Below are 23,341 nucleotides of genomic sequence, written 5' to 3'. Positions count from 1 at the left end.
CACATTAAACTAGGGTAGACATGTGATTTTTTTTTCATTATTGCTCCCCTAAGGAGGCTTTTTAGACATCTTTTTCTCTAATCATTTCCTCCCTGCCCAGTGTGAAAATTTTAAAATAAGCTGCATATTTAATTATGTACTGCATGTATATTTGTGCTTTTTTACACAAAAATATAAGATTTATTACTCCCCCAGAACCAATGGGACACTATTGCCCCTTGATGAGGATGTATGCTGCAGGCAAAGAATCCCAAGGGGGCAGAAACCACCACTCTTCTTGCTAGCCATTAAACACATAATAAGCTATTGATAATTCTTTGCAAAATAAACAAATAAATAAGCAAACGCCACTGCCAGTAGAAGAACTAGTTCAAGAAGCAGGATAGGGAATAAAATAGCACAGGGTGAATGAGGAAACGCAGCGCTTTGTTCCCATTTACAAATTAGGAAACTGAGACTCCGTAAGTAAGTGATAGGGTCAGAGGGGTAAGTTGGGTCTGGTTGGCAGGTCCTCAGCGGCCAAGCTGAGATGTCACATTCCAGGCGCTGTACGAGATTCTTAATCCCCCAACTCACAAGGAGGTACAATTATCGTGTGACTTTCAGGTCTCTTTGTTGCTCCCCCCGAACGATGTGCCAAGAGGGTCTGTGCTCTCCAAGGCGGAGATGAGCAACCACTGGCTAACTCATTACGCTCCAAAGTTTTAAAGAAAGAGCTCCAATTACCAAGCTCTCTGCCTTTGGCACTTGAGAATCCATCTCAATTTCCCCTTTCTTTCTGAAGCGACAGTGATTAAGGATTCATTCTGCACATAAAACAAGTGATCAATGGCTTCTGGCAGTTGCCATTGTCTCTCTCTCCCCCCATCAGTAGACAATGTATCTTGGGGAGCTGCCGGGGCCTGAGAAAAATGAGTTTGCCAGACACAGTTCTATTTTGATTTAGATCACAAATAGCTCAGCTCAGTTTTTACATTGATAACAAGGAGATGGGTTCCATTTCCTGAGCTCTGTAATCCGAATAAGTCCATCTCTATTGAAAGAGAGAGAGAGGAAGAGAGACGGATCTTTTTGTGTGTTGTAATACACTGGACCCGGATTTTTATGTCAGGCTGACACACAAGGAACCATAGTCTAACTGGCATAGCCCATTTCCTGGAACCTCTGAGATGGGTGGGGTCTGGTCTTTGTGGGGTCACCAAGTCTGGGGCTGTGGTTCTTCCCCGCCCACCCAAACCAGTCCTCACTGGAGGTCAGTGCAAGGCACCTTCCCTGGAGGGGAGGCCAGAGAAACTGTTAGCCTGTGGTTGTAACATCCAAGGGGCTTGGGGTGGGGGCAGGTAAGTCAGGAAGAGCAAATTGGTGAAAAAGGAGATGAACCTCTATTATCTTTCTTTTTTTTCTCCCTTTTTTTTAACTTTTTTTTTTTTTTTTTTGGGGTGGAGTCTTGCTCTGTCACCCTGGTTGGAGCGCAGTGAAGCAATCTCAGCTCACTGCCTCCTCTGCCTCCCGGGTTCAAGCAATTTTCCTGCCTCAGCCTCCCGGGTAGCTGGGCCTACAGGCATGTGCACCATGCCAGGCTAAGTTTTGTATTTTCAGTAGAGATGGGGTTTCACCATGTTGGCCAGGCTCAAGAGAGCCACCCACCTTGGCCTCCCAAAGTGCTGGGATTACAGGCGTGAGCTACTGCACCCAGCCAAACTTCCATTATCTTTCCTGGAAGATATTTTAGATAAATAGACAGATATGTGAAAATAAGTAATTCAGAACCTAAGCTGTTGGAACTAAATAAATTTGAGCCTTAAAGGAATAATTTTGGGCCTGAGGCACGTGACAGGCAGCTGTAACCTAGGCAGCTGTAATCTTTGTTTTTTTCTCATTATGGATTAAGCCTTCTTCCTTACCTGTGTTGTTTTGTATTTATTAAAATGTGGTAAATGGCTGAAGGATGCCAGGGAAGACCGCTTTCCTCTTACTGTTGACTTTCATTCTCTAGATTAACTTCCCTCCTACCTTTCTCATACAAGACTTCATGGCTATCATGTTATCTTAAAAGGGAATGTTAAATACACTCTTTTAAGTTGAAAAAGAAAAAAACAGCTGTAAAGAAAACCTATAGGGAAAAGAAAACAGACTACAACCAACTAATTTGTTGTAATTCTTAAACCAGCCTTGTATTGAAAATGTAATTCTGTTTAATTTCTTTGTTTTTTTCCTATATAAGCAAGAACTTAACTTTTAACTTCAGAGCACTGACCCCATTTCTCTGGAGTCTTTCTCTCCTGGATGGTCATTCCCAGCTATTTGCTTAAATGCTCTCTTTAAAACTGGATTCCCACCTGTTTGATTATTTCAGGCTGACATACTGATTGATACATAGATATCATCCTTTCAAGACAAAGGATGGCTGCTTGAGGAGAGGAGAATCAACCTCCCCACCCTACTTTCTCCCAAAATTACCTCCCTCCATCCCTTTTCTCCTGAAGGGGAATAAACACTGAATTTGCACCCAAGGAACCAGGTTTAGGAGCAGGAGCCAGTCACAGGAACAAAGGGTTTTTCTGTGGGATCAGTGCCTATCATCCAGAAATATACAGCCCCGAACACTGTAGTCCCGAATTTTGAAATCCTGAGAGATCAAAATCTCTACAGTCGAAACCCCTAACATCTAAAATCCTAAAAATCACAACCCTGACAGATTAAAACCCTGCATGTGAAATCCTGAAACCGGAATTCTGGGGAAGGCATTAGTGTCCTCTCGGTTACAAGCAGGATAGTTGCATCATGTTAGTGGCATCATGTTAGGTGGGACTATTACCTTGTTAACTGTCTTCATTTGGAAGTTAGGTATGGTTTAAGGAAATGCAAACGGGTGCCAGATTGACAAGGGGTAGATTTGTGGACTTAATTTTAGGTGTCAACTTGACTGGATTAAGGAATACCTCAAAAGCTGGTAAAGCATTATTTGGGGTGTGTCTGTGAGGGTGTTCCCAGGGGACATCAGTGTGTGAGTCTGATGGACTAGGTGGAGAATATCTGTCTTCGTTGTTGATGGGCACCATCTAATCGGCTAGGAACTCAGAGCAAATTCAGAAGATAAATTGGTCTTTCTCTAAGATCTGGAACAGACTTTCCTTCTGCTGTTTTGAGCATCAGAAATTTGCCTCCTCTAAAGTGAATTATCACAATGTTGACTTTATGTGTAAACCTTGGTGGTGTATGTTAGAAATGTTGAAACTTCTTCAGTAAATGAAGAGATATCCTTTCTTTACATATGCATTTGTAAAAAAGAAAATTTCTCAAGATCTCAGCTCTTTGGACAATTGCATATGTGGGGGTGACCCACTGTGTTTGATCCATCTCGTCAAAGGACTTAGATAGTCTGTCATGGAATTTCAGATGACTGCAATTATAAAGCTGGGTGCACACAATTACCAACTATACTGATATGTGCTTATACATTTTTCTTTTTGTCCTACTTCTTTATGAATACTATTTGTCTGCTCATAACCCCTGTACCCATGCAATGGTTGCTAATATACCTGCATGTGTATGCTTGCAAAAATATGTGTGTTGTCATTTTCTATCTTATTGTGTAAAGTGGCCTATGAAGTGTTCTGTCATGTTTTTATTTATTTCTCAAATAAATCCCCCTTTAAAAATGCAAATAAATGTCTTTTAAGTAATTTCTTAAAATTGTTTCTCCAGAATTATATTTTCAGGATTTTTATCTTTCAGGATTTCAACATTCAGAATTATGGTGTTCAGAATTATGTCTTTTGGGGATATGGCCCAAACCCCTGTCCTTATGCCATCACCTTATGCCACACAGTTTTGATTATGCAGCTTTGTTGTAAGTTTTGAAATTGTGAAGTGTGAATCCTTCAACTTTGTTCTTTTTCAAAGATTGTTTTGGCACTTCTGGATCCTTTGAATTATTACGTGAATTTTAGGATCAAGTTGTCAATTTCAGCCCTACTGGGATTTTGATGGGGATTGCATTGAATCTGTAGATCAGTTTGGGAGTTTTAATTTTAAAGAAGAAAGTGGTCTGGAAGTGAGGTAGTACGGTATAAAAGAAAGAATGAATGGAGACTTCAATGTCAGGTGGACAGGTGGTCGTCAGTTCATGTCTGACCTCCCAGCACTGACTGGTTTTGAGATTTTGGGCACGTCGATCTTCTTTGAGCCCCAGATTCCTCATCTGTAAAACAGGCCTAAGGATACTCACTCCAAAGGTGGTCTGAGGATTAAATGAGTTTGACTGTGCAGGCTGTAAGGGCAATGTCTGGCACATAACTGTAGCTACCTTCATTTCCTGAAGGCATTGAAACTCACCCAACTAATAGGAGAAAAAGCATCAGAGTAGAAAAATGTAAAGGCTGGAAAGGACCTTGGTGATTACATTAATGCATGTTGAATTTGCATTGTCTGTGACCTTAATCTTTCTCTTGCCCCTAGAATACTTTTCTCCCCACAACTTTGACAAGGTTCCACCTGACTCTGATGGCCTAGTTGGAAGTAATCTCTTTTCTGAATGCACCCAGCATTTTTTCTTCTTTGACAGCATCTAATACTGTTTGCCTGTTTTCTACAGATTTGGGTACGAGTTTTGACCTCACTTCTAAACTGTAAGCCTATAAGGGCAAGATTCAGCTGTGCCTCTTCCTTGACATGTTAGTGTGGAGGGCTTGATAAAGCATGGCCCATTCATGTGCCTACATCATGGGTGTGTGTGTGTGTGTGTGTGTGTATGTGTAGTCTCATTTCTCTGTACTTTTCTTCCTACCTTCTCCAAGCACACGCATACCCTGCCTTATGCTCAGTCAGGCTCTGTTAACCAGTGAAATGTTTAAGGATACAGGTGAATTGACTCTGAAGTCTGCAGAAGAGAGGTTTCTTCTGCCTTGGGTACGGGTGATCACCTCAGCACCCCACTTGGCACAGCTGGGAGGTAGCCAGAGACCTCTCCAGATGGGAGTAATCTTATCATTGCTTTTAATTTTGCCAGTTTGACAGATCAAAAGTAGTATTCTGTCTTGATTTTTATTTCTTTCATGACTGCTGAGGTTGAATTTTTAATATGTTTATTAGCCATTTGTACTTGGTTTTTGATTACCTTTTCCACCTGAAGTATTTCAACATTTGGATTTGAACTGATAAGGGAGAGACTGGTGATGAGCAGGCAATGCAGTTCAACAACTCGTTTGGGACTGATCAGTCAAGTTTGAAACTGGCTCAGTGTGGGGCATGTGTGCCTGTGTGTGTGCAAGCGCATGTGCCTGTATGTGATGGTTTGTGTGTGGGGTGTGAGTGTGTGGGTTCATAGGTTGAGAAACAACCTGGGAGACTTGGACAATTACCACTGTCCTCATTCTGTGCCACTGTATGTCATGACAGTACTTTTTTTGCCATGTGCTCCCCATGAAATGCAAATTTTAGCAGCACAGGCAGCACAGGCGTCTACAGAAGCCCACAGCTGAGATCTGTTTCCGTTAATTCTTTTATTCAAGCTCCCTTGCTGACTTCAGATGTCGGCATTTCTTTCAAAACATCTTTTATGTGTGGACAAGCTTCTGATCACTTCCCTTGGAATAATAGAATTGAGCATTACATGTCCCTGCTGGGGTGAGATATTGCTTTTTTGTATCTGTTGCCTGTTGCCAGTTAATTACCTATATGTTTGATGAAGACTAGAAGTAGGGCTGGGGCTAGAGGCTGGAAGGGAATCCATGCGCTCACTGGCTGTGTGGAGGGTTCCTGATGCATGGAGTGTGCAGCTGGGGCACGATGGTCAGAAGAAAGTCAAGCAAGGCCAGTGTTGAGGCCCAGGGTGAGCTGAGACGAAGAAGTCAGCACCTCATCTTTGCTCAGGACCCAAGAAAGAGACTTTGTGAATGGCTTCACAGAGCAGGAAATGTTGAGACTGATGTTAGGTGGCCAAGGGACGAGCATGCTCTAGGTGTTGGGGACAGACTGGACCAACCTGGTGCCACGCAAGGGCCTGATCTGTGGGAAGTAGCAGGTGATTGAGAAGACTAGGACATGGGATGTGGATGGTGGAAGTGAACGTTGAGGGTGAAAAACTGGCCCTGGGTACCCAAAGGAGGTGGTAGGCTTTATTCTGTAGGAGATGGGAACGTAAAGGTGAGAGGCTTCAGTCAGAGTGTCAGGGAGAGAATCAGATGCCCGTGTCAACTGATGGGCTGTGGGCTGACTGACAGGACCAGACAGGGCTGACTCTGGCTTCTGATTAGGGAGCCTGGGTGGGTGGCCTTGCCAGGACTGTGATATACACACAGGGATGTAAGTAATGAGTTCAGGATGGATCATGCTGAAATGGAGGAGTCTATGTTACATCTAAGAAGATGGGAGTTTGGGAGAAAGACGTGGGCTCAAGATAAAGGTAAAGGTAAAGATTTGCCAGTCATCAGCCTTTGGTGGTAGTTAAATGTAGAGTTTTATGTCACGTTGCCTGGAGAGAATGGCGCGTGTGAAAAGATCAAGTCCCAGAGAGCACCAGGACTCATGGGTGGAGCAAGGAGAACTAGTGAGGGTAAGTTTACACCAGGGTATTGTCCTGGAAGCATGAGGAGGAGGGCTTTCCCAGGAGGAAGACACTGGTGATAGCATTCATCTCTTTGTGGCATTTGACACTAAGACAGATTTGGCCATGTAGCATTCGACTAAGGGTGTAGTCTTTGGGTTGAGATGAACCTGGCTTCAGATCCTGATTCCAGCACTTAGTATCTCTGGGGTCTTGGAGATGTCACTTAACCTGAGCCTCAGTTTTTGTATCTATAAAGTAGAGAGGTGATAACAGAAGTAAATTCATAGGGTTTGTGATGATTACATGATACACTGAAGGTGAGGTAAATGGCACAGATCCTGGCACACTGTGAGCAGGAAAGAAATGTCACTATTATAGTTATGAGGGGTAAAAATGGTAACAATATCTACTTACAAAACTTCAGTAATAATTACCTTAAAAATGCACTAAAGTCATGTCCTTTGTCCAGTCCCAGATGGGTAGGGGTAAGAGCTTCTGCCAGCGAAAAGACATGAGCTGGGGCCAGACCAAGGGGAGTATGGTGTGGGCTTGTGAGAGGCCTGGAGTGTGGACTGAGTCTGGAGTCTGCTTCCTAAGGGCAGAAGTATTAGACTCTAGTCAATGCAGGTGGGACCCTTGTCCATGGGGTCTGATCTGGGAGGGCTGGCATACTTTGAGACTAATGTGATAGTATTAGATGGGACTCCGGATTATTTTTTAGTGAAGATCTGAAAAATAAATCTAGACAAGTGTGGGTTAAAAGGATGAGGAGAGTAAGGCTTTTAGGAAAGGCGTGAACCTCGGCTCCAGTCCCACTACCCTCAGGGACTAGTTGGGCAGTGTGGGCTCAAATGCTGGGTGCTTGCTTTATGAGGGAGGAGCTGCAGCCCAGTACCCTTGTGGGAGTTCAAGGGCTGGTTCCGCACTGCACAGGCATGGAGAGTGGAGACTGTTCGCAGAACCTGCTAGCTCATGGGCAGGACTCTGCATAGTCCCAGATCTGGCTGTCATTGGCCCATGACCCAAGTATGAAGAGTTGAGCCTGCAGGTGACGGGGCACACTATGGTCATCTGGGGATCATTATATAAGGACTGATTGATGTTATGAAAATGCCTAGACTGGGACTTTAGGTCAGGACGGTGTTCGAGTTCACACTTTAAAGGACCCCCCTGACTTCAAATACATTGCAATGATAGATGAAATATTTTGGAAAGAATTCAGACGTATCCACATTCAATAACAAGATAAACACCTTTGTGGGCTAGAAACAGAACAGTGGTAGGTGGTGATTGAGGCCCTGGACTTGCTGGGCTCCAGGATTTGGGAATAGGCAGAAGCGTGGCTGTTGTGGGAAGACAGGGATCAGAAGCTCTAGATTCAAGACTAGGGCCTGAACCTAGGGTCATTGCGTGAAACTGGGGGCTGGGGCAGGTGCTCATGCCCATCCCTTCAAAAGAGACTGGAGTAAACTTCAGCCAGTGCTTGGAGCTGCAGCATGTTATAGAGCTGAATGGCTGGGTGGAAGGAAGGAGCAGATGAAGCCACACTAAGCACCTCAACTAACCACCTGCTGGCTCAGTGATCAGCTGTGTGACATTTCCAAGATCACCCTGGAACAAGAAAACACCACTATCAGACCTGGCCCTGGGCTAGGTGTCCTAAAGAAAAACTGAACAACTCCCACATAGGGAGTGGTGAAAAGGAGAGAGAGGGGCTAGAGGGAAATAGAAAATACTCACTGCAGATGAACTTGCTAATGAAAGTTCCAAAGCACATGAAAAAAATGAATGCTAAGAAAGATAGCCAACAAGCTCAGAAATTAGAATCACTCCCATTGAAATGGGAATCATAAAACAATGTAAAAATGACTTTAAAATGAGTATGTTTAATATTCTTAAAGAAGTAAAAAAGGAATAACACCTAAAAAGATTAAGAAATTATGAAACGAAAACAAGCAGATAGAAATCAAGAACAGATGTGTATGCAAATGAACTAATTAGACATTGGAAATGAAAATATCAAGTAATTGTGATTAAAACATGTTCAGAAGACAAGATCAACTCTAGGCTAGATATGCCCAAGAAAAAAATCAGTAAATTGGGGGAGGATACTGGAGAGTTTACCCCAAATGTTACACAAAGATAGATGAAAATATGAAATAAAATTTAAGAGACATGGAGGATAGATGGAGGGATTCCAATACATGTCTAATAGGACTTCCAGAAATGAAACATTGAGAGAATGGGAGAAAAGCAGTTTTCAAAAAGATGAAAGCTAAGAAGATCCTGACATTTTGAAGAGACCAAGCCCTCAGATTAGGAGCACTAAATGCTAAACAGGAATATGCCCAGCCCAGTGTCTGGCAAATAGTAGCTGCTGAATAAATATTAGTCCCCTTTTCTTCCCTTCTTTCTTCTTTCTAGAAATAGTTACTGAACATCTGGTATGAACTTGACACTGTCCTAGGCTTTGGCTATAAATATGATAAATCCCCTCTGACAAACAGCTGAGAGTTTGATCAGGAAGAAGGACATATAAACAAGTGCATGCCACAAAGTTATAGGGTCTGTGGCAGAAATCTCTATAGAATCCAGAAGGTATGAAAAAGAAGGAAAGGTATGTGTGTGTGCATGAGGCTTCCTAGAGCAGGCAGTGCCTCAATAGTTTTGTGAAGGGGGATGAGCGAAGGAGAGTGGCAGTATGGGCAAGAAGAGCACAGAGGCCCATGCCCCTGTGTTTGGAGAAACTGGGCAGCTCACTGTGTTAGAGTGTAGGGTTTAAGGAGTGCGCATCTATCTTACCTTTTGTCATCCCACATATTGTGAACTCCTCAAGGTAGTTTGGCCCTGTGGGGGCCGGTACTTTTCCGGAGCACTTCCTGCGGGGCCCATGAACAGCTGACCTTAAAAAAATATTTTGCTGACTCGCTTGCATAACCATAGGTCTATCTTAGTGGATGCGTTTTATATCTAGCCTTCTGGAGAACAGAGACTAAATGCTTTCCACGGTTGCTGAGTTGCTTCTGCTCAGGCACGACTTTAAACCCAAATCCTTTAGCTAAAGAAGCGCTTCCACAGCCCCCAGGGAGAGGGGGAATGCCTTGGAAAGAGGCCGAGCTGCTCGAGGGAGCGGGTGCCGCGCTGATTCGCTGGGGAAGAGCTTCACAGCGTCTCTGTTCTTTCATCTGTCATGGAGGAATGACAACGCCTGCCACTTATGTGTTTCACAGACATGTTGTTATCAGGAACATTGGCAACGCTCTTTGATATATGGAGATGAAAGATGCTGGATTAATTCAAAGCTTTATTTGTTGTTTTTTTACTATTATTAATAGTTAAATTGCCGAACACATTTTTGACAGTCTTGTCAGAAGCTCTTCGATATGTTCTCTTCCCTGGAAGAGTAAACATTGCCTTTAGAGGCGCGACTACTATTTTTTTTTCTTTCTTGGCAGTAAAAAATGACTTCAAATCACAGTATTTAGGATGATGATATTTTTGATGTACTCTAGCCTCTTTCAAGCTCTTATTCTACCCCTCACTCTTGTGTAAAAAATGAAAGGGCAAAGAAAAATTCAGATATTAGCCTTGCCTTGGCCTCCAGAGCTGCCTCAGGGCCCGTGTGAGTAGGTGGACATCGGAGGGATGGTGAGGAGAGGTGGTCACCCAGAAACACAGATGGGCTGTGTGTTTCATTTCCTTGTGTGCATTAGAAGGGGCTATACAAGGTTCTGGTCCAAACGTCCCGGTATTGCTGTCTCCTGCGTCACTGTGAGCACAGATTTGCCTTCTTTCCTAAACGATGAGGTTGAGAGCCTGGATTTTGTGCTGCCATCTCTGTCCTCTGAGTAGAAAATAATTACTTCAAAGCTAGCGAAATTTACACTTTAGATTCCTTCATCTCAGATCTCGAGGCCTGAGGAAAGGAAATTAGCAAAAGTATGATATTTTAACCACAATCTGTTAAGACCAACTCTCTTTGCAATCCAGCTTCTCCTCCTTCATGCTTCTCTGTGTCCGGGTGGTGTGAAGCACTCACAGATATTTGTTGGTGTTCTACGAAAGGAAAGTTGATTGGATATATGCCGTTTTTTTTTTTCTTCCTGGGATGGAGTCTTGCTCTGTTGCCCAGGCTGGAGTGCAGCGGTGTGATCTCAGCTCACTGCAACCTCTGCCTCCCAGGTTCAAGTGATTCTCCTGCCTTAGCCTCCCGAGTAGTTGGGACTACAGGCACCCACCACCACGCCTGGCTAATTTTTGAACTTTTAGTAGAGAGGGGGATTCACCATTTTTAGTAGAGATGGGGATTCATTCAGGCTGGTCTTGAACTCCTGACCTCATGATCCGCCCTCCTCGGCCTCCCAAAGTGCTGGGATTACAGGCGTGAGCCACTGCACCCGGCTGGCAATATGCCTGTTTGTAATTTGGATAGATCGTTTGAACATATCAATAAAACAAGTTAGAAGTTACAGATTCCTGATATGGACTTATACAAAGAGCACCTTCTTTTGTCATCTTTATTTGTTAAAGGACTGGGAGAAAATTTAGTTGAAGATTAATAGACTGTGAAATGAAAGCAATAAGATGAATGATTAAATCAATAAAATTGTTCACTTCCTGATGTCAGATTGTAACAAAAATTTCAGATTCCATTAAATGCAGCAGTTCTGTGAGAAGGAGGTACATCTTGGAAAGAAATATTGAGTAGGCTTTTAGATTGTTTGCTAATCCAATTAATGATATGGAGTGAGTCATATGAATGCTTTGGAAAAAGATTTAATTTTTTTTGCTGATTTGATGTGAAATACTGACATCAACCAAGATAATAAAACTCATATATCACTACAACAAGGGCATTGATGGTAAAATGGTTAATAAAGTCATCAATAAAAAGGCATTTGATTAGCTTTTCCAGAGAAAACTTGAAAGGCACCAAGATTTTATAGGTTATATATGAAAAAAACTGGCTTTCCCAAATGTTACAGCAATCTTAAAAGTTTATGAGACCTTATCAATTGAGTTGTGAAGTAGGAAAAAACCCACTTCTCTAAACTTTCAAAGATATACAGATGGTAAATAAGCAAATGAAAAGATGTTTAACATCATTAATTATTAGGGAAATACAAAGTGAAACTCCAACCTATTACAATGGCTAAAATACAACCAATCTGCCAATATCAAGTGCTGGCAGAGCAACTAGAACTCTTATGTTCATAGTGAGAATGCAAAATGTTACAGCCCCTTTGGGAAATTCTTTGGCAGTTTCCTATCATGTTAAACATATACTTACCATAAGGCCCCGCAATCCCACTCTAGGTATTTGCCCTAAAGAAATGAAACTTATGTTGACATTAGAACTTATATTTGAATGTTTATAGTAGCCTTATTCATAATCACCAAAATTTGGAAACAATACAGATGTTTTTCAACCAGTAGATGAATGAACAAATTGTGGTACATGTGGTACATAGTGTAATGGAACAGAATGCTACTTGGCAATGAAAAGAAACAAGATTCACATGACATGAATGAATCTTAAATGCATTTTGCTGAATGAAAGAAACCAAGCCCACATCTTGGTTTCTAAATGTCACTCTCCAATAAAAGGAACCAGGATTCCTTAAGTAGTAGATTCCAGGGCTGGAGTCAGGAGATCGAGACCATCCTGGCTAACACAGTGAAACCCTGTCTCTGTTAAAAATACAAAAAATTAGCCGGGCATGGTTGCGGGCGCCTGTAGTCCCAGCTACTCGGGAGGCTGAGGCAGGAGAATGGCATGAACCCAGGAGGCAGAGCTTGCAGTGAGCTGAGATTGCACCACTGCACTCCAGCCTGGGCAACAGAGCAAGACTCCGTCTCAAAAAAAAAAAAAAAAGATGATCCTAGAACATCTTTTGATGCTAGAAAGTAAGGAAGTGCAAGAAAGACAGAAAAGAAGGAAGGAAGGAAGAAAGAAAGGGACCATGTGAAAAGGGCGGAAGAACCAATCTGAAAAAAAACTTTCAATGGCCAAAACTAGAAGAATTTGAGCAACAAAGTAAATTAAGATAGTATTGGATTATAACCCAAAGAATAAAATAAATATTCATGAGTTCAAACTCATATGAAAAGTCACTGAAAAATAAATGTAGAAGAAACAACTCTTCTATACCAGAAGAATTCTACTTAATAAAACGTAGAGGAATGAGAGATATGGAAAATCACCATTAAAACCACAGTATTACTACAATAATAATTGCTATGAACAAGCTCTACGAATGGTTAATAAAATTAGTAGATGAATATCTCTCCTGCAAATATTTATTAAGTACAAAGGGAGAAATAATAACTTTATAAGGGAGAAATCTGACAGTTGCTACCTTAACCAAGTAATCAAAGTTAGCATTAACAGCAGTAGGACACAGTGACATATGTCCCCCCATTATGTGATATATATACAGAGGGTATCTCACCTCTGTGGAATTATTTCCAGTAATGCATAAGCCCAATTTAATCATGAGAAAATACTAGAAAGCTCAAAGTAAGGGACATTCTGCAAAGCATCTGACAAGTAGTACTATTTAAAAGGGTCAATATCATGAAAGATGAGGAAAGGATAAGGAATGTCATAATTCAGAGATGACTAAGGAGGCACAACAACCAAAACGAGTGTGGTTTGGATCCTGTAACAGAGAAGGAACATTAGTAGAAAAACTAGTAAAATCCAAATAAAGCCTACAATTCAGTTCATAGTATTGTAGCAATGCTAATTTCTTACTTTTGATGATTGTACTATAGCTACATAGGATGCTAACATTAGAGGAAGCTGGGTGAACTCTGTATTATTTTTGGAAATCTGTAAATATAACATTATCTTAAAATTAAAAGTTTTAAAATTTTCAGTTAACCATACCAGAGGAAAGACTGAATTATCTTTCTAATTTGTAGATAGAAATTATTATATATAGTTGCTACATGAAGAGATAATGAAAGAGTATGCAGTCAAAAAGGTAGGAAAGATAATTTTATAAGATGTTTAAAGAAGTTAAGTCAGAAAACCTTTTTTTTCTGGATTTTGTGATGCTTTGTATTTGACAACTTCTTATGTTTGTAATTCTTGGTGGATTTCCTTATTTTACATAAATATTTATGTTTGTACTTTGTATTTTAAATCATGTATTAAGAAAATTATGTTTTGAGCCCCTGAGCCTGGATTGGTCAGGAGATTGGCCCAAAGCCAGACCCTGAGGGAGTATTTGTTAAACATGTTGGCTTCCCGTCCCATTCTTTCCATCTCTGCTGGCCTGGTGGCTATGAAAAGGACAGTTTTCTACAAAGGTTCGCTCCTATTCTCTGCATAATTGTGATGCCACCAATCTCCACTGATAGTTTTAACATGGTCATGGTGTCTTTAAAAGACACAGTGGTAAAGTCCTTAGCATCTTGTTTACTCTAAAACTCTGCTCCTAAATTTCTGGCTTTCTGTCCAGTGGTCCCAACTTACATCCAATTCTGCATTTTATCTTCCACCTTGATTATTATTTGGGGTCTTCAGTGATGAGAAATATATTTCCATTTTCTCTTTTTTTTTAGATTAGTATTTTCTGTTCTAAAAATAAATATTCTTTATTTAATAAGTTGAATAAATGAAAATCCAAAAAAGAAACCAAGAAAACAATTCCATTTACAATAGCATCAAAAAAGGAATAAATTTAATCAGAGAGGTAAAAGATCTATATGCTGAAAACTGTGAAACATTGACAAAAGAAATGGAAGAAGATACAAGTAAATGGAAAGATATCTTGTGTTCATAGACTGGAAGAATTAATATTATTAAAATGACCATGCTACCTACAGATCCAGTGCAATGTCTATCAAAATTTCAATGACAGTTTTCACAGAAATAGAAGAAACAACCTGAAATTCATATGGAACCACAAAAGACCCCAATTATCCAAAGCAATCCTGAGCAAAAAGAACAAAGCTGGAGGGATCACACTACCTAATTTCAAAACCTAACACAAAGCCATAGTAATCAAAACAGCATGGTACTGGCACAAAAACAGAGATGCAGAATAATGGAACAGAACTGAGAGCCCAAAGATAAATCAACATGTTTCTAGCCAACTGATCTTTGATAAAGGTCCCAAGAAAGCACAATGGGGAAAGAACGGTCTCTTTAATAACTGGTTTTGGGAAAACTGGATATCCACATGCAGAGCAATAAAAGTGGACCCTTATTTCACTTCATATAGAAAAATCAACTGGAACTGTAAGACTACTAGAAGAAAACCTAGGGGAGAAGTTTCTTGACATTGGTTGACAAATATTTTTTGCAACTGACCCCAAAAGCACATCCAACAAAAGAAAATTAGACAAACAGCATTTCATCAAACTAAAAAGCTTCTGCATAGCAAAGGAAACAATCAATAGAGTGAAGAGACAACCTACAGAATGGAGGAAGATATTTACAAGCCATATATCTGATAAGGGGTTAATATCCAAAATAGAAGAAACTGAAATAACCTAGTAACAATTTAAAAAAGCCCTGTTTTAAAAATGGACAAAGTACCTGAAAAGACATTTCTCAAAAGAAGACATACAAATGGCCAACATATGTATTATTAAAAAAATGCTCAACATTACTAATCATCAGAGAAATGCAATTAAAACCACAATGAGATGTCACCTCACAACTTTTAGGATGATTATTATCAATATGACAAGAGATAATAAGTGTTGGTGAAAATGTGGAGAGAAGAAAATCTTTGTACACAATTGGTAGGAATGTAAATTAGTGGAGACATTATGGGAAACAATATGAAGGATTCTCAAAAAATTGAAAATAGAACTTCCATATGATCCAGCAATTCCGCTTCTGGATATACAAATAAAGGAAATGAAATTGTATGTCAAAGAGCTATCTGCATTCCCATGTTTATTACAGCACTATTCACAATAGCCAAGATATGGAATCAATCTAAGTGTTCATCAACAGATGAATGGGTAAAGAAAATGTGGTCTGTATATTAAATACATAATAGAATACTGTTCCTTAGAAGGAAATCTTTTCATTTGTGATGTGGATAAAGCTGAAGAACATTATGCTAACAGAAATAAGCCAGGCACAAAAAGACTGCATAATCTCACTTGAATGTTGAATTTAAAATGGTTGAACTCATAGAGGCAGAGAGCAGAATGGTGGTTACCAGAAGCTAGAGTGGGTGAAAGAAGGACTGGGGAGATGTTGGTCCAAGGATACAAAATTTCTATTAGATGGGAGGACTAAGTTCAGGAGATCTGTGGTATAACATAGTGACTTAGGTAATAACAATGTATTGTATAGTACTTGAAAATTATTGTACAGTAATTGAAAACTATTAAGAAAGTAGATTTTAAATGTTCTTACCACAAAAATAATGGTGAGGCAATGGATATATTAATTCGCTAGATTTAACCATTCCACAATGTATACATATATCAAAACGTCATGTTGTACAGCATAAATATATGAAATTTTTGTTAATTAAAAACAAAAAGACAATTCTCTCCAAGATATCCTACCTATATTAGCCATAGTAAATATTTTAGTATAGCTCCCTCCTGTCTTTGCCATATGCATGGGGATGTGAGTGTGTATATTTTAAAATATAATTGTGATAATGCTATATGTACAACTTTGTTTCTTGCTAATAGCACAATGTAAATATTTTCCCACAGTGTTTTATGCAGTCTTTATATACATATTTATTTATTTTAATATGTATACTTCATATATATGTCAATTACTGCATATTCCCCTGTTGAGTAAGTACCATGGTTTACTTAACCCTTTCTTAATTGTTGAATGCAGTGAAAAACTTGATTCGTGAAACTTTTGTGGGTGTGTGAGTGTGTGGCTTTTATGAAATGTACCAAGGAATGGCAACCAGAAAACTTCAAATAGGTGTAAGCAATTTAGATAATAGCAGAGTCTCTACTGGGTTCTTGGAGTAGACCCTTAGAGCCTGTGAGAAGTAGGGAGACAATAGCAATAGAAAGACAAGTTTTGGTCTTAGGAAGGGTCTGGAGTTCAGCCTTTTGGTTGAGCTAAATGGTTTTCTACTTCTAGGATGAGTGCCTAAGAAGATGTTTATTAAGCACTCGGAGAGATGAAAATTAATGAAAATGTCTATTAGCCACTAAAGCCCAAGGAAGGACAAGAATGAGACATTGCAGCAGAGAAGAAGTGCAATCCATAATAATGGAGAAAACAGCATGTGTGGAGACTTCCAATGAAGACAGACACTAGCAGTGTAATTAAATCAAATCCTTGGACAGCTGAGAGACAGGGTTGTTAATGTGCTGAAGCCCACTCGGCAGCAGAGGAGGCTGAAGATGCACTAGAGATTAGAGTCTTGGCTTCTCATGCCTGTGGAAGCCACACTGATCCTGTGGCCTAGTATCTCAAAGAGAATAATTGTGCTAATTAATAACAGGAGCGATATGGAGGTCCCTGATTCTGTAGATTTGCCTAGGGTGATGGAATGCAGATGGTCATTTATTTATTTGGAAAAACCAACAAATTTTACCAAGAGCAGATTATTCCATTAATACAATTTTGACTCGTGATGAAAGGTGTAGAGTTTGCCTCCTAAACAATCTGCATACTTTGAAGGATATTGGTAACATTCAAAAGTCCAAGAATACGTGGCATGGAAAGAACAATGGGAACTTGAGGCACATCAGCCTGGGAACTCTGTAAAAGCCAGTATAGTGCCTAGAAGCAAGCTGGTATTGGAGATAGTCAACAGTCTATCAGAGGAATCCCAGGGATTACAGAGGCTGCCACTCAGCTCAGAGAAAGAGCTTTGTATGAGAAGCCACAGTTCTTGCCATCCATGCCTTCTTGGTGGCCACAGTTTCCCACAGATGTTTCCAAACAAAGCAAAAATGCTCTTCTACATGCATCAACAAACCCTGCCAAGTCAAGAGAGCCAGGATTCTCTCAGGGGCCTGCTCAGCTGCTCAATGGAGAAGAGAAAATAAAAGAGGGGAAATTGTTCTTTTGCCGGCTGCAGAATGGAGCAAACTGAGGTGATTCTCTGACAGTGTCGGTATCTGACAGGATGGGAGTTGTCTCTGAGCCAAACTTAGAGGAGATGTCATTGCCCTTTCAAATGTAACGTTTTTGTTTTTTGTTTTTTTTTTCCCCCTAATGGAGGCAAAATCATTTTGTGGATTTCTTTCCATTAAGGCAATAGTTTTCAGAAGTGAAAGGTAATAAATCCCAGTGACAAAAAACAGTTTTGGATTCTGTTTCCTTCCACTCACAGGATGATGTCCCATACTTTGGCATAACATTTAAGGCTCTTTGTAATCATGCATTTCTGCCCCATTTTCCTGCCTTATGCCCCACCTACTCTTGTGGTTTCTTGACTATGTTAGGCTCTTTTTCAGCCTTCCAGGTATGAAATGTTGATGAAGTAGATGTTTTCTCTGGCATATGCACCTTCCTCTGGTGATCTGTAAGATCCAACTTGACATTCATCCCCCCATAGCAAAGCTGTATCTCAGAAAAGGCTTCCAAAGGAAACAAATAATGTACTCATATTTCTTCTTTATTCTTCTTCTTCTGGAGGCCATTAATAAAGTTACCAATAGGAACAATAGAGCTACCATTCACAGAAGAGTCAGCAGGGTGTAGACCTGTCAGCACCCCTAGTTTCAAAGAGATGAGAAAGGGGAGGAGTTACCAGAATTTAACCCAGAAGAAGAGAGTCATGCATAAAAGTTCACCTGTGGGAAGTCAGGTGCAGCTGGCCAAATGAATATTCAAGATGCTGTCTCTTCCCTTCCTCCGATCTCCTGCTGAGCTCTCCCTTAACCACACCTAGGCAGAAGCCAGAGGGCATGAGAGTCTTGTTGTTGAGACCCAAATGGATCAGCCCAGGGGCAGAGAGCAGGGCAGGGTAGAGAAAGGAGAAGAGTGGATCTGGAGGAGAAAATAGAAAATATTCATCACAGTCCACCCCTTTGCCCTGTAGAATCCATCTTGTCCTTTGCCTATGTAAAAGTTCACATTCTTCAAACAGCAAATACAAAAAAGCTATATATTTGGTTTTACTTATATGGGAAATATAACCTACTAGCCACTACTCATATTCTTTATATAAGGAAGGAGGCAGGGGCAGAACTTAAATAATTACATAACATAGCAAATATAGTCCTTCTGTAGCTAGCCTTGAGGCCCAGGTGGATAACCACAGCTATTTTCTTTCACCACCAGATCCATGCTTCCTTTACCCTCTACCAGCCCCATAGGTTAGGTGGGATTCTTTACTTAATTTCTATATTGCTGAGGATACTGAAAGCTCAATTTCTGAAAGATTAGAAGCTATAATGGTTTTGATTTTATTCACTTCCATTGATCAAGTCAATTGGACAAAGGTTTACTTACAAGCATTCCAGTGAGTATTTGAATTTCAAGCCTAGTCCTTATTTATATTGGGGATCAGCAATCCATTTCCACTTGGTAACTGGAGTCATGCACATGCATACCAGTCAGTAGAATGACTCCTTTAAAATTCCCTTTTACTTAATGGTATGAGAAGCCCAAAATGGTGAGAGGGCAACCTCAGCTTCCAATGATTGGAACCATGACTTCCAAACCCACGAAGCCCAAGGCCATGGGGATGGAAAGCAAATGTTTTGTAAGTGAGTTATTCGGAATAATAATCAGAGGAACCACTCTCAACACCATTACCACTACCACTTTCTTGAACCCAAGCATTCTGGCTATGGGAAAGATGAAATCTAATAGAGGCTGCTGTTTCAAGATACGTTTTGCATCCTGTTAGAGCATAACCTAACCTCATAGGGTCTTTCTTCAGTTGGTTCTGTCACTAAATCTTCAGCAGGCTATTGTATTGTTCTATAAAAACAATTACCATCCGAGGATAGTAAGACGAATTAATTCCCCCATGTGAGCCTAGGTCTGACCCTCCTTTGTTGTAAAATGTGTCCCCTGGTTGGAAGCAACATTAAATGAGATAACACAGTCTTGGGTAGGATATCCTGTAAGTCTGTGAATAGTGCCTTTAGTACAAGCAGTTTGGGTAGGAATGACAAATATATATGTGAAATGTATGCCTAATCCTGTAATGACAAAGCACTGCTCACTCTGTGATCAGAGGGATCTAATTTAACCTTGGGCTATTTCTCCTTTTAAAGTTACTTTTTCTTAACCTTGGTATTTGGAGAGATTTCAAGGAGTTCATGAACTTAGATAGGAAAAAATTATATCTCCATTTTCACTAATATCTTACTGAAAATGTTTCCCTCCTTCCCTTTCTCTCTCTCTCTCTCTCTGTTTCTCTCTTTCTCTTTCCTCAGAATTTTACTCTTGTTGCCCAGGCTAGAGTGCAGTGTTGTGATCTTGGTTCATTGCAACCTCCACCTCCCGGGTTCAAGTGATTCTCCTGCCTCTACCATGCCTGGCTAATTTTTTGTGTTTTTAGTACAGACAGGGTTTTGCCATCTTGGCCAGGCTGGTCTTGAACTCCTGATGTCAAGTGATCCACCTGCCTCAGCCTCCCAAAATGCTGGGTTTACAGGCGTGAGCCACCACTCCTGGCCACATTTCTCTCAATTATGAATGTAGTCCACAAACCACAGTAGTGCTAGTAATATCTGTGACTTTGTCATAATAGAAATCACACAGTATTTAATAACACAGTCGTTTGTGAATTCCTTGAAATGTCATCCGTGCATCACTACTTTGAAAATACACCAGTTTTTAGACGTGTTGCTGGAAGAAACATGCAGTCTCTCTATATATGTGTGCTTGTGCAATGGTGCCACTGAAGGTAGAGTTACTTGTTCTTACTTGGGTAATCCACATACTATGTTACTTTCAGTATTTCCTGTTTACCATTGTTGATACATTTGTGAAAGTAGGTTAGCAGTTTTCAGAGTTTGCTGAAAGTTCGAAAAAGGGGATGGTTCAAATGAAAAATCTTAACTCTGTATAGGATACTTCCAAGTTTGTATTTGCCAAGTGAAAGAAGCCCCACACTACTAGAGAGGTGATAGTAAAGCCATAAGTGCTAGACAACGTGGGGCTGGTCCGTGGACAGGAGCAGAAGGAAAAGGCTGGTAATGGCACCTTTGTTAAATGGTGAGATCTGGTATGGAATAGCTGATTTTTAGAAGGACATTCTGAAGTCTGTCTTTGGGAATTGGCAGCTTTGCCATTCCCACTCACTCTATGGTGGGATGCAAACAGACATTTCTCATTGTAGCCAGCTCCCCACTTTTGCTCCCTGTGTGCAGGCTGAAGCTTTTAAAGAATTCTTATTTTGTGAGTCCCTTATGGAAAATACAAAGTGCTGCAGTATTTTGGAAAACAAAACTTTGCCTGGAAATAAAAGCATCAGACTCTGCACAGATGGTGCTTCTAGAATACTTGGTGATGCATCTACTTTTGGTATATAGAGAAAATGGAAGCTTCTTACGTTGGTGTCACTCATTCTCTTTCACACAGCCGTACTTTGACATCATGGACTCTCCCAACAATTCTGAAGTAAGTTCGGCCAATAGCCGTAAGGTCATCAAGTGTATGTGAAGCAGGTCTCTGAATCATGCTATTTTAAAAAGAGTTTGTTAAGAGATGGGAGCCGATTATGAGGAGCTTTTCCATCACACTGAGGTTCTCTAGCAAGAGGGCCTGATAGCCACTGCTAACAAACTAAGGGCAGAATTTTACCTCGTCTCAATAAAAAAGAAAACCCAGTAGCAACCAAACAAAACTAAACCCAAATATCCAATTTAAAAAAATGGGCAAAAGACCTGAATAGACATTTCTGAAAAGAAGACATAGAAATGGCCAACAGGTATATGAAAACATGCTCAACATTACTAATTGTCAGGGAAATGCAAATCAAAGCCACAATGAGATATCATCTCACTTTAGTTAGACTGGCTATTATTAGAAAGACAACAGATTACAAGTGTTGGTGAAGATGTGGAGAAAAGGGAACCTTACACATTGTTGGTGGCAATGCAAAGTAGTACAGCCATTATGGAAAACTGTATGGGTGTTCCTCAAAAACTTAAAAATAGAATTACCATATGACCTGGCAGTCCCTCTACTGGGTATATAGCCAAAGGAAATGAAATTAGTTTGTCAAAGAGCACTCCCATGCTTACTGCAACACTATTGACAGTAGCCAAAATATGGAATTCAGTCTCAGTGTCCATCAATGAATGAATGAATGGATAAAGAAAATGTAGCATATATACACAATGGAATACTACTTAGCCATAAAAAGAATGAAATCCTGTCATTTGTGACAACATGAATGAATTTGGAGGACATTATGCTAAGGGAAATAAGTCAGACACAGAAAAACAAATACCTCATCATCTCATTAATATGTGAAATCTAAAACAGTTGATTTATAGAAGTAGTGAGTAGAATAACGGTTACTGGAGGCTTGGAAAGGGCGGGGAGAGGAGGAGGTAGAAAGGTTGGTCTGTGAGTAGAAGGCTACAGTTAGATGGGAAGACCATGTTCTGGTGTTCTAGTCACAGTAGGATGACTATAGTTAACAATAATATATATTTCAAAAGAACCAGAATAGAGGATTTTGAATGTTCTCATCACAAAGAAATGATGAAGTTTTGAGGTGATGGATTTGCTAATTACATTGATTTGATCATTACACAGTATATATATATATATATATATATATATATGTAATCAAATATATATATTATCAAAACATCCCATTCTACCTCATAAATATGTACGACTATTATGTACCAATTAAAAAATAAAACTTAAAGGAAAATTCATTCTAGAACTTTCCTGAAAGAAAGAATTTTATCTATGAGCTGGCTTACCTTGCAGACATTTTTAACCATATGAATAAGATAAATCTTTCCATTCAGGGTCTTGAAGTTACCTTTATGGACGCAACCCAAAAATTAAAAACTGCCTTTCTTTAGCTGCTGATATGGAAGAAAAAAGTAGAGGCCAATGTCCTTACAAACTTTCAGTTACTGGGGGAGTTGCTTTTCCAAGATGGAGTCAAGATACAAATTTCTCTGTCAATTTCTTTGACAAGATAAACCAGAAAATACCTGGAAACTCTTTAAAAGTCTTTCAAAATTTTTCTCTATCTTGATGGCACTAACGTTGAATTATGGATCCATAATACATTTCTCTCTGATATAAACTAGATTGAAAATGTGGACTGAGCCAAAGAGGAATGTGTTGATCTTAAGGGCAAAAAAACTGACTAACATAACAAACTTACTACAATTAGTTTAACTATAACAGCCTTGAAACATTTTGGTGTTTCTTGAGATAAGCCTATCTTGATCTTGTGAAATGAGCTATGGAAACTTAAAATTCAGCTTGCAACATTGTATCTTTGTAAACAGGATTTTTTTTTTTTTTTTAACATTTGTAATCATTGAAACAAAAAAATCACAATTGGGCTGGGCCCCCTGGCTCACGTGGGTAATCCCAGAATTTTGGGAGGCCTAGGTGGATGGATTACTTGGGCTCACGAGTTCAAGAGCAGCCTGCGCAACATGGTGAAACCTCGTCTCTACAAAAAGACAAAAATTAGTCAGACATGGTGCCAAGTGCCTGTAGTCCCAGCTACCTGGGAGGCTGAGGTATGAGAATTGCTTGAACCCGGGAGGCAGAGGTTGCAGTGAGCTGTGACTGCACCACTGCACTCCAGCCTAGGTGATAGAGCCAGACCTTGTCTCTTAAATAAATAAATAAATAACAATTGCATGTCCAACTTGGCATATGTT

This window comes from Gorilla gorilla, chromosome 16 (genome assembly GCF_029281585.2).
Source record: "Gorilla gorilla gorilla isolate KB3781 chromosome 16, NHGRI_mGorGor1-v2.1_pri, whole genome shotgun sequence".
NCBI lineage: Eukaryota > Metazoa > Chordata > Mammalia > Primates > Hominidae > Gorilla > Gorilla gorilla.
This window is presented reverse-complemented; position numbering follows the sequence as displayed.